General features: G+C 36.7%; 1 pseudogene; it reads right to left on the bottom strand.

Moving 5' to 3' along the window:
- Positions 1–426: 426 nt before the first annotated feature.
- LOC101599201 lies at positions 427–2,818 on the bottom strand (annotated as a pseudogene).
- Between the last annotated feature and the right edge of the window lie 11,296 nt (positions 2,819–14,114).

Genomic DNA, 14,114 nt, shown 5'->3' with positions numbered 1-14,114 from the left:
TTTACAATAGTATCATTTCTTCCTCACCTTCATACAACAACATACTGTACAGTGAGATAGAACTTAGTTTCGCATGCTGCTAACACATTTCACTAAGCTTGTTTTACTAACTGAATTTGTACTAATATGAAAGCAAAATCAGTCTATTGGAATTAATTTTTGAAAACCCTTATGAGTCAGACTTTGTCTTGTTTATAAACATCCACACATGTTTGTTAGGACAGGATGTTACCTTTTTGTAGATTCTTCATATAATACAAAAAATGTCTAATCATTCTTAAAAAAGAAATTATAAATAGTCTTGGTCTCTTATGTAGAACCACATGCTATGGAAAAAATATTTTATTAGCTGGAGGAATGCGCGTCCTGCCACCTGGTCCAAGTCCATAGTTACAGAGCTCTTCTCTTCGAGTAGCACTGTCCATTCTAATGCGGAAATTCAGCACCACAATTACTTTTGCCTTCTAGAACATCTTCCTTTTTGTCAACATTTTTCTCTACAGTTTAGGTGATTCGATTTTTGTTGTGGGTTGTGTTATGACAGGTTCACACACATTGTTTAATTCCTTGGTCTTTGCTGTGGTTTCCTGAGCCCGTACAACTGGGTCCTGGTCAAGACTCTTCCTCGCCTGGGCACTCATGACATTATTTGTCCACTCCATCACCTCATTAACATATTTTCAACTTTTTTCATTTCAGACTCATCAATATGGTTGCATTTCTCATCTATGTTTCTGAAGTCGGCTGAGATCTTGGTGCACTGCTGCAGCCTGTGTACCAGTTCTTCAAGCATTTTTGGCCTTTCCTTGGCTTCTTGAAATTGGACTTTAACTGGAATGTCCATTCTCTTTAACTCTTTCAGCCTGTCAACATATGCTTGCTTAGGGTGCTCCTCTCCTTCTTCATAGAGCCAGTCTTCAGTCTCAGTGAGCAGTGCCCCAAATTTTTGATGTTTCTTCTCACATATAAATTTTTCATATGGCCCACACAGTTTGTCCTTGAACTCATACACATTCTCCTCCACTGCATTTTTAGTATCATTTCTTTCTTTTTCTAGTTTATTTTGCATTATCATCTTCTCTCTGTCTCGATATACATGTTATGAAGTCTTCTCCTAACTTCCAGACCAAGTTGGCTTCAATAGGTAGCTCAACATTTACCACTTTTATTTCAGGGTATTTTTTAGCTTCCAGAGACTTGTCAACATTATGTTCATCTTCTTTGTCAGCATCTGGGGTTTTGTTTTCTTCTGAGGTAAGTTCAGGTGAAGGGGGAGACTGTAAGGCTTGTTGACCATCAGTTTATACTCGGGGTTGTACTCCAGCTTCACTGATGTCTTGCTGGATATTGTTATCAGAGTCTGTGCTATCTGGTGGTCTGCTTGGACACTCCACATCTCCATCGACAGAGGACACATCACCCTCTCCTGTGGAGACTTTCTCTACCATGGATGAGGTGGACACCGAGCAAATGTCATGCGTGTTAACTAGGACCTTGACTTTCATTCTATATTTTTCTCCGTCTTTCTGTGTAGAAACATTCTGGACTACATAAAGCTACCTATTTTGACTTCTGGACATGGAACTCCTTGAGGATGGGAATAGGAAGCTTCTAGCTCAACAGACCCTCTTCTTAACAAGGTGAGGGCTTTGAAGAAAGGAGAGTGTGGTTCCAAATAAAACCTCATGAACACCTTCAGTGTCTTCTGAATCATGGTCCCACACCAGAGATAATTGGAAAAGGAACTGAGTCTGTGACAGAAAGTTCTCTCACTTTAAATGCTGGAGGAAGAATTGCGCACTGTAGTGCCCATCTCCTGGCTACCGCTTCATCTGCATTCAGTGTGTGCTAAGATCTTGTCCAAAGAATTTGGCAATCTGTTCTTTCACAGCTGGAATTCGTGTTGCGCCTCCAACAATCTATCTCAGCAGCTCTCACATCTTCTACCTTCAGGTCAGTTGTTCCATCAATGAATAAAGGGGCTTCTGTTTTTGTTTTTGTTTTTTTTTCTTTTTGTAGGAGTTCAGCACTTCAAATTGTGACCTGTTCATCTTTCCTGAGACATCTTTGTCATTCATAAAGCCTTCAATATTCAGTGGAAGGTTTGTACTGTTGGAGCTCATTAGCTTTTTCAACTTTTCAGACTCGATAGAAATGAAGGACTGCTCAGATTTTGGGTTTTGCATTTAACTTGTACTTAGTTTAAAAATCTGCACAAAAATTCTCCACGAATTTTTCATCAAAGTTATGTCCTCCTAAGAAGGGGTCAAAAGCTGTTCCCAGAACCTTTAGTTTTCCTTTGTTAAAAGCACAGGCAGATACTTGGAAAGCAGAGTATCCCATATCCACAATGACTGCTATCCAAGGTTTGTCATAGGGGCTTGGGAGATCCTGGTTATAAATTCCATAATTCAAAGCAACAGCTGTCATGTCATTCATAAGTCTCAAGTAGTTCAGGCCAACGATCTGTGCAGCACCTAATAGGATCTCCAACTGGCATCTGTGAAGAAGGGTCTGAGATGACGCAGTCTGTTACTGGCTTCTTGAGATTGCTGTAGGCCATTTCTTTCAACTTGGTCAACAACATGGCTGTGATCTACTCCACGCTAAACAGATGTTCCTCATCCATGTACATTACCTTTATTCCAATTCCACCATTTTTCATTGGCACCAAATCATCACTCAAGTTATGCTTTTCCTTTTGAATGAAGAGATCATTTTGGCCATGAAATCTCTTGAAATTTGACACCCACCATATTGTTTGCATGATGAAGTGGTGTTGTATTTCATTAAAGGCCTTCTCTGCATCAATTGCCATGATAATGTGATTCTTAGGGTTAAATTTATTTATGTGGTGTATTACATTGACCAATTTCCATATGTTGAACCATCCCTGCATCCTTGGGATGAAGCTTACTTGATCAAGGTGGATAATGCTTTTCATGTGTTGTTCAATTTGGTTTGGGAGGATTTTATTTAGGATCTTTGCATCTAAGTTCATCAGGGATATAGGCCTCTAGATAAAATTGATTTTTTTTTTCTTATAAGAAGCAGACACATTTATCATTTATAGATTTTATTTCATGCATTTAAAAATAATATTATGAGGGCTGGAGAGATGGCTTAGTGCTTAAGCGCTTGCTTGTGAAGCCTAAGGACCCTGGTTCGAGGCTTAATTCCCATGTGTCTGGAGTTTATTTGCAGTGGCTAGAGGCCCTGGCATGCCCATTCTCTCTCTCTCTCTCTCTCTCTCTATCTCTCTCACTCTCTCTCTCTCTCTCGCTCTCTCTCTCTCTCTCTCTCTTTCTCTCTCCCTCTTTATCACTTTCAAATAAATAAATAAACAAAAAATTAAAATAAAATAATAATATTATGAAACTATTACCTTTTAATTCTCATAAAGTCTGAGTACAATTCCCTGTGAGCTACTGATAGGTGAATATACATATATTAGAATTGTTCCCCCATCCTGGTCATCATAATATGGTAATATCATGTTTTCTGATTATATTACTATTTACTGTTTATTATGGTCAGTGAGTTATTATTCACAATAAAGCTACTAAATATCTCTGTTACCTCATAAAACTTTGATTCCCTTGTAGATAAGCTTTTCTTAAATTTTGTTTTGATTTTTTAAAAAAATTTTTGGTTTATTTTTATTTATTTATTTGAGAACGACAGACAGAGAACTAGGCAGAGAGAGAGAGAATGGGCATTCCAGGGCTTCCAGCCACTGCAGACGAATTCCAGATGCATGCACCCCCTTGTGCATCTGGCTAACATGGGTCCTGGGGAATCGAGCCTTGAACTGAGGTCCTTAGGCTTCACAGGCAAGCGCTTAACTGCTAAGCCATCTCTCCAGCCTTGTTTTGATTTTTTTATAATTTATTTTTATTGACAACTTTCATATTACAGACAATAAACCATGGTAATTCCTCCCCCCGCCCACACCCCTTCACAACTCCACTCTTCATCATATCCAGGAATATGGGATGTCTTTCCGTTTCCTAGTATCTTCTGCAATTACTGTCTTGAATATTTTAAAGTCTTCATTGTAGAGATACTTCAATGCCTTGGTTAGGTTTATTCCAAGGTATTTTATTTCTTTTTGAGGCAATAGTGAACGGGAGTGACTGATTTCATCCTCAGCTTATTTGTTGTTAGTATATAGGAAGATTACTAATTTCTTGGTGTTTATTTTGTATCCTGCTATATTGCTAAAAGTGTTTATCAGCTCTAACAGTTTGCTGGTACAGTCTTTAGGGTCCATATGTATAGAATCATATAATATGTAGATAATGATAATTTCATCTCTTCCTTTCCAATTTGCATCCCTGTTATGTGTTTATTGCCTTATTGCCATAGCTAAGACTTCCAGGACTATACTAAATAAAAGTAGGGACTGGAAACCCTTGTCTTGTTCCTTATTTTAATTTACTATTTACTATTTACATTTACTATTGTGTTCACTGTAGGTTTGTCATAAATAGCCTTCATTATGTTAATATATGTTCTTTCTATTTCCAATTTCTGTAGGACTTTTATCATGAAAGGATGTTGAATTTTGTCAGATGTCTTTCCTGCATTTAATGAGATTATCATGTGATTATTTTTGTCCTTCAGTCCATTTGTATAATGTATTACATTTATTGATTTCTGTATGTTGAATCATCCCTGCATTTCTGGGATAAAACCTACTTGGTCAGGTAATGATTTTTGTGATATATACTTGTATTCTGTTTGCCAATATTTTGTTGAGAATTTTTGCATCTGTATTCATCAGAAAGATTGGTCTGTAATTTTCCTTTTTTGTTCTGCCTTTGGTTTTGGTATCAGGGTGATATTTGTTTTGTACAGAGAGTTTGGTAGAATTCTTTCCTTTTCTATTTTATGGAGAAGTTTGAGAAGCATTGGTGTTAGTTCTTCCATGAAGGTCTGGTAAAATTCTCCAGTGAATCCATCAAAGCCTGAACTTTTTTTAGTTGGGAGATTTCTTTCTTTCTTTCTTTCTTTCTTTCTTTTTTTTTTTTTTTGAATATTGAACAAATTGGCTTTGACTTTGCTCCTAAGACCTACTCCTGTTTGTTTTTCTTTCTTGAAAATATATAATAACTGATGTCCAATGGTAATTAACTACATTCTGCAAGGTTGACTCTATTATACTAGGTATTTCTTTTTGTTTTCTTTCTTTTTTTGTTTATTTTTAATTTTTTTGTTCATTTTTATTTATTTATTTGAGAGTGGCAGACAGAGAGAGAAAGAGGCAGATAGAGAGAGAATGGGCATGCCAGGTCCTCTAGCCACTGCAAATGAACTCCAGACACATGTGCCCTTGCACATCTGGCTAATGTGGGTCCTGGGGAATTGAGCCTCAAACCGGGATCCTTAGGCTTCACAGGCAAGCGCTTAACCACTAAGCCATCTCTCCAGCCCTAGTTGGGAGATTTCTTATAAATGCTTGGATCTCTGTAATTGTAATAGGTCAATATAAGTGGTTAATCTCATTTTGACTTAATTTTGATAGGTCATATAAATCAAGGAAATCATCCTTTTCTTTCAGATTTTCAAACTTATTGGAGTATATGTTATTAAAGTATGTCCCTATGATTTTATGAATTTCTTTGGTATCTGTTGTAATGGTGTCTTTTTCATCTCTAATTTTATTAATTTGTATTTCATTTGTCTTTATTTTGGTCAGATTTGATAAGAGTTTATCAATCTTGTTTATCCTTTCAAAGTACTAATTATTTGTTTCATTGATTCTGTGTAATTTTTTTGTGTCTATTTCATTAATTTATGCCCTAATCTTCATTATTTCTTCCTATAAATTGATTTGGTTTGCCTTGTTCTTCTTTTTCCAAGGCCTGAACATGATGAATTAAGTTGTTTACTTTGCATAATTTATGACTCTGTTATTGAAAGTGGTATAAAGATGAAACAAAAAATGATGCTGACACTTTATAGTACTAAAGGGCAAAAAGGAAAGACCAACAGGAAAAAAAAAGCATAAAAATACACATTACAGTAAGTCTGTAAGATACAGCTCAGTCCGTAGAGTGCTTGGCTAGTATGAATGAAGCTCTAGTTCAGTTCCTAGGAGCATATAAACCCAGGCATGGTGGTACACTCCTGTAATACCAGCACTGCAGAATTCAGAGGCAGGGAAGTCAGAAGTTCAAGATTATTCTTGGTTACATAATGAGTTCAAGGCCAGTCTGGGATAAATGAGACTCTGTCTCAAAAAAAAAAAAAAAAGAAAATACTGGCATGCATTAGATGTATAGATGGATCATGGCTATTTGTAGGGAAACAGTCTATATAAGGGCTAACCAAAATCTTCACCCATGAAGTACACTTTTAAATTTTTATCTTAAGATGAATAGCTAGCTGGGTTTAGTTGATGCTATTGCTAATGTTTTTATCTTTTATAAAATGGTATTCCTTGGCAATTTTGAGAAAATATGTTGCTGCCCGTTTTCTGCATGCTGTTCCTTTTTATATTCTTCTGATTTGCTGTACACCAGCTTGAGATCCCCTTAAATTATCCTGTCTGTGCCATGTTCATGTATATATAAATGGTCCTACTCCTGCCCAGGGGAAGTGTGGTTTTCAGTAGGTCAGCATTCAGGATTTAATCGTATGGGACTTTAGTCTTCCAGAATTGTGACTTTTCAGGGTGTGGACACTAGGGATTTTAATCTTTTATGATTTTAACATTCAGGATTATAGCATTTGGGATTATTTCTTTTAGCATTATAAATGACAACAGTTTGCTAATCCCTGCTCTATATCAAAGAGATACTACAATGCCAGAATGACTTTAATCCATATGTCTCTTTAAAAAATTAAACCTGCGAGTTTTTAAAGTTCTGCATTTCAACCTTGACATTCTGAAATACCTAGATGATACACTTTCCTGGATACTTGATATTTCTTGCTAGAAACCTGTGTGTTTTACACCCTAACGACCAAAAGTCTTTATAGTTGAATGATTTTGTTCTCTCTCCATTTCTGCCTCTCTCCCTTTTGAAACTGATACAAGTATTGGCCTTTCTATATTTACGTATTTTGGGCATAGATTTTCAAATTCATCTTCCAATGGCTCTTTAAAATTTATGTTATTATTTTGTGACTCTCCACTCTCCACTGGAGAGACTCAAAATTCATTAAAGTCTGAGAAGAAGAGACTGTGGAGTATTTATCACTAAATGAAGCAACTCTATAAAATAGCACAAGGCTCAGGGACCATGTGGAAAAGGTGGCAGAAAGAATTCAACCACCTAAGGAAGGGCAGAATGCTGTGCAATACTGTCTTCCAGACAAAGTGGCCTTGGCATTCATGACCTCATAGTGGTTGATCCTACCTACACAAGACCTGTATAATAGTAGGGAGAGACAAATGATATCAAAATAGGGACTATAGGGGAAGAAAGGATTCAGTGAAGGGAGGGTAATAGGAGTGGGAGGGGGCATAGATGCGTAGTGGGAAGGGATAATGATCAGGGTATATTTGAATATGCATGCAAGCAGTCAAAAAAAGTAATATGTCTTCCTTATATTTTATGGTTTCTTATTTATATTTCATGTGTAAAATCTCTGAAAGAACTTTCCTTTATTTCAAGGTAGAGTCTCACACTCTAGGCCAGGCTGACCTGGAATTTACTATGTAGTCTCAGGGTGGCCTTGAACTCACTCCTACCTGTGCCTCCCAAGTGCTGGGATTAAAGGCAGGTGCCACAACACACTGCTCTCTGTGAGGATTTTAATCTGAATATCATGTGGAAAATGTCTGTGAATGTGCCTGACAATGTACATGTTGTGGCCTGCTACCGTCATTATTTCATCTGACTTTTTCTTCTTTTTTATCTCTCTCTTCCTTATCTCTCCCTTCTTCTGTCTCTTTAGAGAATTGTGCTATCATTAAATTCTCCATATTTAATAAGAAAATGGAATGGTGATGGAAGCTGTGACATATTACATATATCATAACAACTGGTGAGTTTATCATAGCATGATCAAACTCAAACTGGACATGTCACTGGGCACCAAATTCAATGTGTAGGACTTTCCTTATAGGCCAGTCAGGATTTTTAGAAAGGCACACTTACATTTTCTTTCTTGGGAAATCACCCAGCAGAGAAATTTCTAGGGAATATGTAGAGAGATGATGGGAGAAGGATGGGATCTCTTAATTTTGCAAAATTCCAATAGTTTTAGTGTGACTTATCACAACTACCCTCAGGTTTGTTCAAGATTCAGATCAGAACTTGTCTCCATCAAGGTCTACATAGAGAAAATTTAATTCTATACATCATTATGGCTTATGTAAAAATAACCAAGTAGAGTTGAGAGGAAATCTGGTAGTAAAACAGACACTTTCAAAACTTTCAATATATATTCCTCTTTTCAAAGTAGCCTTATGTCTTACATTCTGAGGTATACATATATCAATCTTCTTCAAGAATCACAGGACAAATTGACTTGTTCCTTTTTGGTTCTCCCATATGTGGGCTTAGATATGAGAACTACTACAGTGTGGTAAATCAGTCACATATCAGCTATCCAACATTAGAATAGTTGTTTCAAATTGTTAGCTAATTATATAGTCTTCAGTTTGATTTATTTTCTTTTTTTACATTTTGTTTATTTGTGTGAGAGAGAAAGAGGTGATAGAGAACAAGAGAGTGGCATGTCAGGGCCTCTAGCCACTGCAAACAAACTCTAGATACATGTGTCACTTTGTGCATCTGGCTTTATGTGAGTACTGGGGAACTGAACCTGAGTACTTTGACTTTGCAAGCAAGCACATTGACCACTAAGCCATCTCTCCAATCCATTTTAAAAAAATTTTTACATAGCATTTTTCAAATTTAATTTATTTTTATATATTTATGAGAGAGAGGGAGAGAGAGAGAGAGAGAGAGAGAGAGAGAGAGAGAGAGAGAGAGAGAGAATGGGTATACTAGGGCCTCTAGCCACTGTAAACAAACTCCAAATGCATGTGATACCATATTCATCTGGCTTACATAGATTCTGGGGGATCAAACCTGGGTTCTATGCTTCATAGGCAAGTACCTTATCCACTAAGCCATCTCTTTTTATGAAGCTTTTTATGTAAAAAATGTTTTTTTGTGTTATTTTAGTAGGATTTCAGGAAAGACCAGAAATAAGTGATCAAAATTAACTTATTTCAAGTAACTATGACCTCAGTTTTAGAAACCTTGTAACTGTACTAGCTAGTTACTGGGCAAGAGAAGCTCATACTTCTGCTTCTTCTTCCAAGCAGGACTACTAATTCTTTAAGTAAAATTTATCTCTTTTTCTGCAGAATGCACCCTTCTAATTGGTTTATAGTGGGTTCTAGTGTTTCCATAGTGTAGTGGTTATCATGTTGGCCTAACATTTAAGATTCGTTTAGTTATTAAGTGAAATTAATAAATAGGATTTAGAATTTGTTTGTATTCAAAACTTACTTACTACCAATATTATCTTTGTAAGCAGCTTAAAATAAAATATTATTCTTTTTTCTTTTATTAGTTATGTATATACTCAGTATATAAATAGCCTCCTCCCTGTCCCATCCCCTCCAAAGGGAGCCTCCTCACTGGGGATTGTAGGTCATGCATTGTGGGGGTAACCATCAGTTATGGGGAAGAGGCAATGTCTCTGTGCATATTGTCCCACCTTGTGGCTCTAACAATCTTTCTGCCCCCTCTTCCACGAATTTTCCCGAACCATGTTGGGTTCATTTTAGGTCTACTTCAGTGATAAGGTCTTGGGAATCTCTGTGTCTTTGATTTGGTAGGAGTTGAATGTTCTCTGTGTCTAACTCCTGCAACTTTGTGCTGGTACCAGGTTCACCAAAGCAGAGTCTTGCTCATTTCCCCAATTTACTCTATGGTTTCAGCTGGGGCCCTGGTGAGGTACAATGGGCTGAGTCTCTCCTCAGGTTCTGCATCCATCTGAAAAAGAGAAGCAGATTCCCCAACAGAGAGTGAAGTCAGCACTGGACAAATGGGATAACCATTATTATTTCACAGGGAATTTAATAGGCGTAGGCCCTCTTGTAGCCCAAGATTGGTGTGAGCTTGATATTAGAGAGTTAATTCAGTTTTCGGATATAGCTCTGACTTGTTTCCCAGTTCCAGCTATGGGCTCCATTACACTGAGCAGATCTGTTAGCCAATTCAAGAGCAATTGGTTACCCACCATGGCTGTGTGCCATTATTGCACTTGGGTGAGCATCACATCATGTTGTTTGCTGCTGAATAGCCTGGACCATGAGTTGCTTGGGAAACCTTGTAGGTCTCTATGGTCAACAGCTCATTGTGGATGTTAACAGCATCCTGGAACTGGTAGTTACAGGCCAGCACCAAGGGAAAAGAAGGAAGAAAAGGATAGGTAATATGAAAGAGACAGGAAGAGAGAGAGAGAAACAGGAGACTAAGGTTAGTCTTCATTCTACCCTCTCCAAGGCCCTTTAATTGAGAATGTTCCCTCCAAGGACCTGATGAAGATTCAACCTTTTAGTCTATATTTCAGGATATAGGATTTTATGTTACCATTTCCATTTGGGCCAAAATCATCATGTGGCAATGAAAAGATGATCACAAAGTAGCAGAGTGTGACCAGTGTCATGTACATTTAGATGGGAAGGTAATAACATGACCATTTTTGGCAAGGAAAAGGGAAGATTAATGCTGAGTGTAACCCAACAAACATGCTAATAGTCCTTGGCAAAGATAATCAAATTGTCATGATTGGGAAGGCAATATATTACCAAGAATATCAAGGAGATAATTTTAAGACAATTGTCTTATATAATATATAAGAACTAGCAATATAATGTATATTATATATAATTATACAATATATAATATAAAACATGATAAAATAAAATATAATTTATATAATATAATATAATATAATATAATATAATATAATATAATATAATATAATATAATATCTAGCAAGAGCCAAGACTAATCATTCAGAGAAAGAGACTCATAATACAGAAATTGCTTCCATAAACCATCACCTACAAAACAATACGACTGCGAAAAGTCTTGCCTCCACTTTAGCTCTCTGACATGTACTGACCAGCTTATTACCTCTGCATAGTGAAGCATCCAAGATTCCCCCTGGACATTCCACAACTCATTTACATAGGCCAGATGTCCCAGACTCTTATGGGCTCTTGTTAAGCTAGCAAACAGCTGAAAGAATATGACTCCTTTCAGCACCAGTAGCCGTGTTCCATAGTTGGAAGCCACATTTGTATCATGTTGATGGCTTGAGAGAGCAGTGCCTCTCAGCTTTGGACTAGGCTCCTGATATTTTGCTGCATCAGTCAGATCACATTATATAGAGTTACAGAGCAGGTCAGCACAAATGGCCATGTTCAAAGAAGTCCCTGACTTTCTGCCAAGTCATTTGGCACCACTCTTGTTGTCATCAATTTCAATTACATGTAGATCATTTCAAGAGATACTAAGATAATTATTGGCTGTTCTCTTCAGGCCAGGAAGCCAGAAAAGCACTCATGGAACTACTGCCTCCATCTATGAATTGAGAACACACTTTATGTCTTAAAATATAATTCATGTCATGTTAATGTATGATCATTTCAATTCCTATTCTGTTATCCTATAGTTAAATTATGTATTTGGGTAATTTATATAGTGATTATTAAAATGCATGTTTCATCTAAGATATTTTCTCTCAGTAGTTTGTTGAAATTTTCCACTGAAAAATTTAGCAGAGGATATCTTGGACCCAATTTATGTAACATTCAAGGAAAAAGTTGCATAATTTATCTATATCTGTATCTCTCTTTCCATATATATATGTGTGTGTATATATATATATATATATATATATATATATATATATACACACACACATACATATATACATATACATATATATGTAATTTATTTATAAATAGCACCTTATATTTTACAATTTCATTGAAAACTTAAAATATCAACATATTTTAAATTGGGCATATTCCTATCAGGTTATCCTCAAATGTTCCCTCACCCCCACCCCCATTTCAGTGAAAGTCCTCCTCAGTGGTTGTATCCATAATTACTCTATGTACTGAATGTACCACTCAGTTCTTGGGGGAGGACAATGCCTTACTCTTTCCCATCCTGTGGTTCTTACATTCTTCCCTCCTTCCACAATGTTTCACTGAGCTGTGTAAAGCAGAGATCTACTTTTTACAGATTTTGGCAAATATCCAAAGACCAAAGACTAATCAGAATGATGGAAAGAGAAAGCTGAGTTCTTAGCAAGAGATAAGTCATCTCTATCATACCTGCCAGAGCCCAGGAAACATTACAGAGGAACTGGTGAATTAAATATGACTGTTTCTCTGCTAGCCCCAGAACCTTCTCCAGAAAGATGGTGGTAGACATTGAAGAAACCCAGAACTCAGCAAAGCAGAAAATATGAGGCCACTGAGAGTACAGCACTAAAAAAGACAACAGATATATTCACTCCCACACTTATAATGAATTATATTCTAAAAAATATCATTCTAAGACTGGATGCCTAAAATGATGTTTCCATTGAAACAGTACAATCCTGAGACTCCCAGTTTATTCTTGTCTTAATATCATATTTTTAAAATCTGTATTATTTTTATGTTAATGCTATAAAGAAAGTAATTCTCTCCTGGAGGCAGTTCTAAGATCTCATTTTCCAGCACAATTTTCTTCCAGATATTCTATATATTCTTCACTGTTTTCAAATATTTTCAGAATAGATTAAAGAATAAAGAGTCTGAAAGAATAGAGTGAAGATCAGCTCCTGATAAAAATGACTCCCACCCTTAAACACTACTACATGAAAATGGAAATGGTATATAATTACTTAATTCTTTCTCAAAATCAGCACTTATTTTTACAATATCTCACCCCTTCCACTCAAAGTTTCTCCTAACCTTTCTCCTTTACTGATTACATATTTGAGTTAATCAAGAAGTTATATCATGGTTAAAACATGATAGAGAATAGAGAATGTTGGACACAATTACTCTATTACCCATAAAAATATTGGGCTTTCCTAAGCTGGAGTCTTGTTTTAGTTTATTTGTTTTGCTATAACAGAATGCTACAGACCGAATAATTATATTGAACAGAGATCCATTTGTCACATTCTGGAAGCTGGTAGGGTAAGGATGAAGGGAGAGGCATATAACATCTGGCAAGGCCTTTCTGGTCGAATCCCCACATGGTATAATGAAGAAAAGCAAAGAGGGTGAATGACTTTCATAAATCTCTTTATTAGCACTAAATTCTGTTCAAAAATAGAAAAACCAACCTTGCCTAATTTACTTCTTAAAGGTCGTATCTCTTAATACTCACATTGGCAACACCTAAATTTTGGCAGGAACACATGTGATCTCACTGAATACATGGCATTCATTTCTATGCAAGTAGAAATTAAATATATTAAGTTATATATGACAGAACTTAGAAGTTATGTGCATAAGCATTATCCAGAAACTTGCAGAGACAAGAAAAGGAGTTTTATCATTTGGCTGTGGCTCAACTCTCAGTACAAGAAATTGGTTGCAATCCATATTTAGCTGTTGATGGGAGAGATCTAGGAGGCCTCACAAACAAGACTGGCTTCTGTCAGAGCACTTGATCACCCACTGGAGGTAAAAGATAAGACCCTCTTGCTGAAGACACTGCATAGTGCTGATGTAGAACATCAAGACATCTTCATGAATCTAGAAGGAAGCCAGTTCCCAGATGGTTAGCCCATACAATGCTGAAAAGTGCCACATGAACTGCTGGGGGAAAATAGCCAACAGTGTTGTCAGCAAGCAAGGGACACTGCGACACAATACAACTAACCTGACAAGACATATACACCTATGCAATAGTGGCACTGAGCCTAGGTGTGTAACTAATGGCTCTTTGATTGGCTAGGAAAACCGCTCAGTGGAAAGGAACCTGTAGCTGGAACTAGGAAACAAGCCAGAATGCTATAGAGGCCAAGATAATGGACTCCATTGAGAAGCTCCCAGTTGCCTTGGACCAAAAGTGAGGCAACATACATGAAAAACTATCTAACTTAACCATGTTTATCCACTC

The sequence above is a fragment of the Jaculus jaculus genome, chromosome 17, assembly GCF_020740685.1.
Source record: "Jaculus jaculus isolate mJacJac1 chromosome 17, mJacJac1.mat.Y.cur, whole genome shotgun sequence".
NCBI classification, from domain to species: Eukaryota; Metazoa; Chordata; class Mammalia; order Rodentia; family Dipodidae; genus Jaculus; species Jaculus jaculus.
The sequence above is the reverse complement of the archived record's forward strand: the minus strand, read 5'-3'. Positions and strand labels throughout refer to the sequence as shown.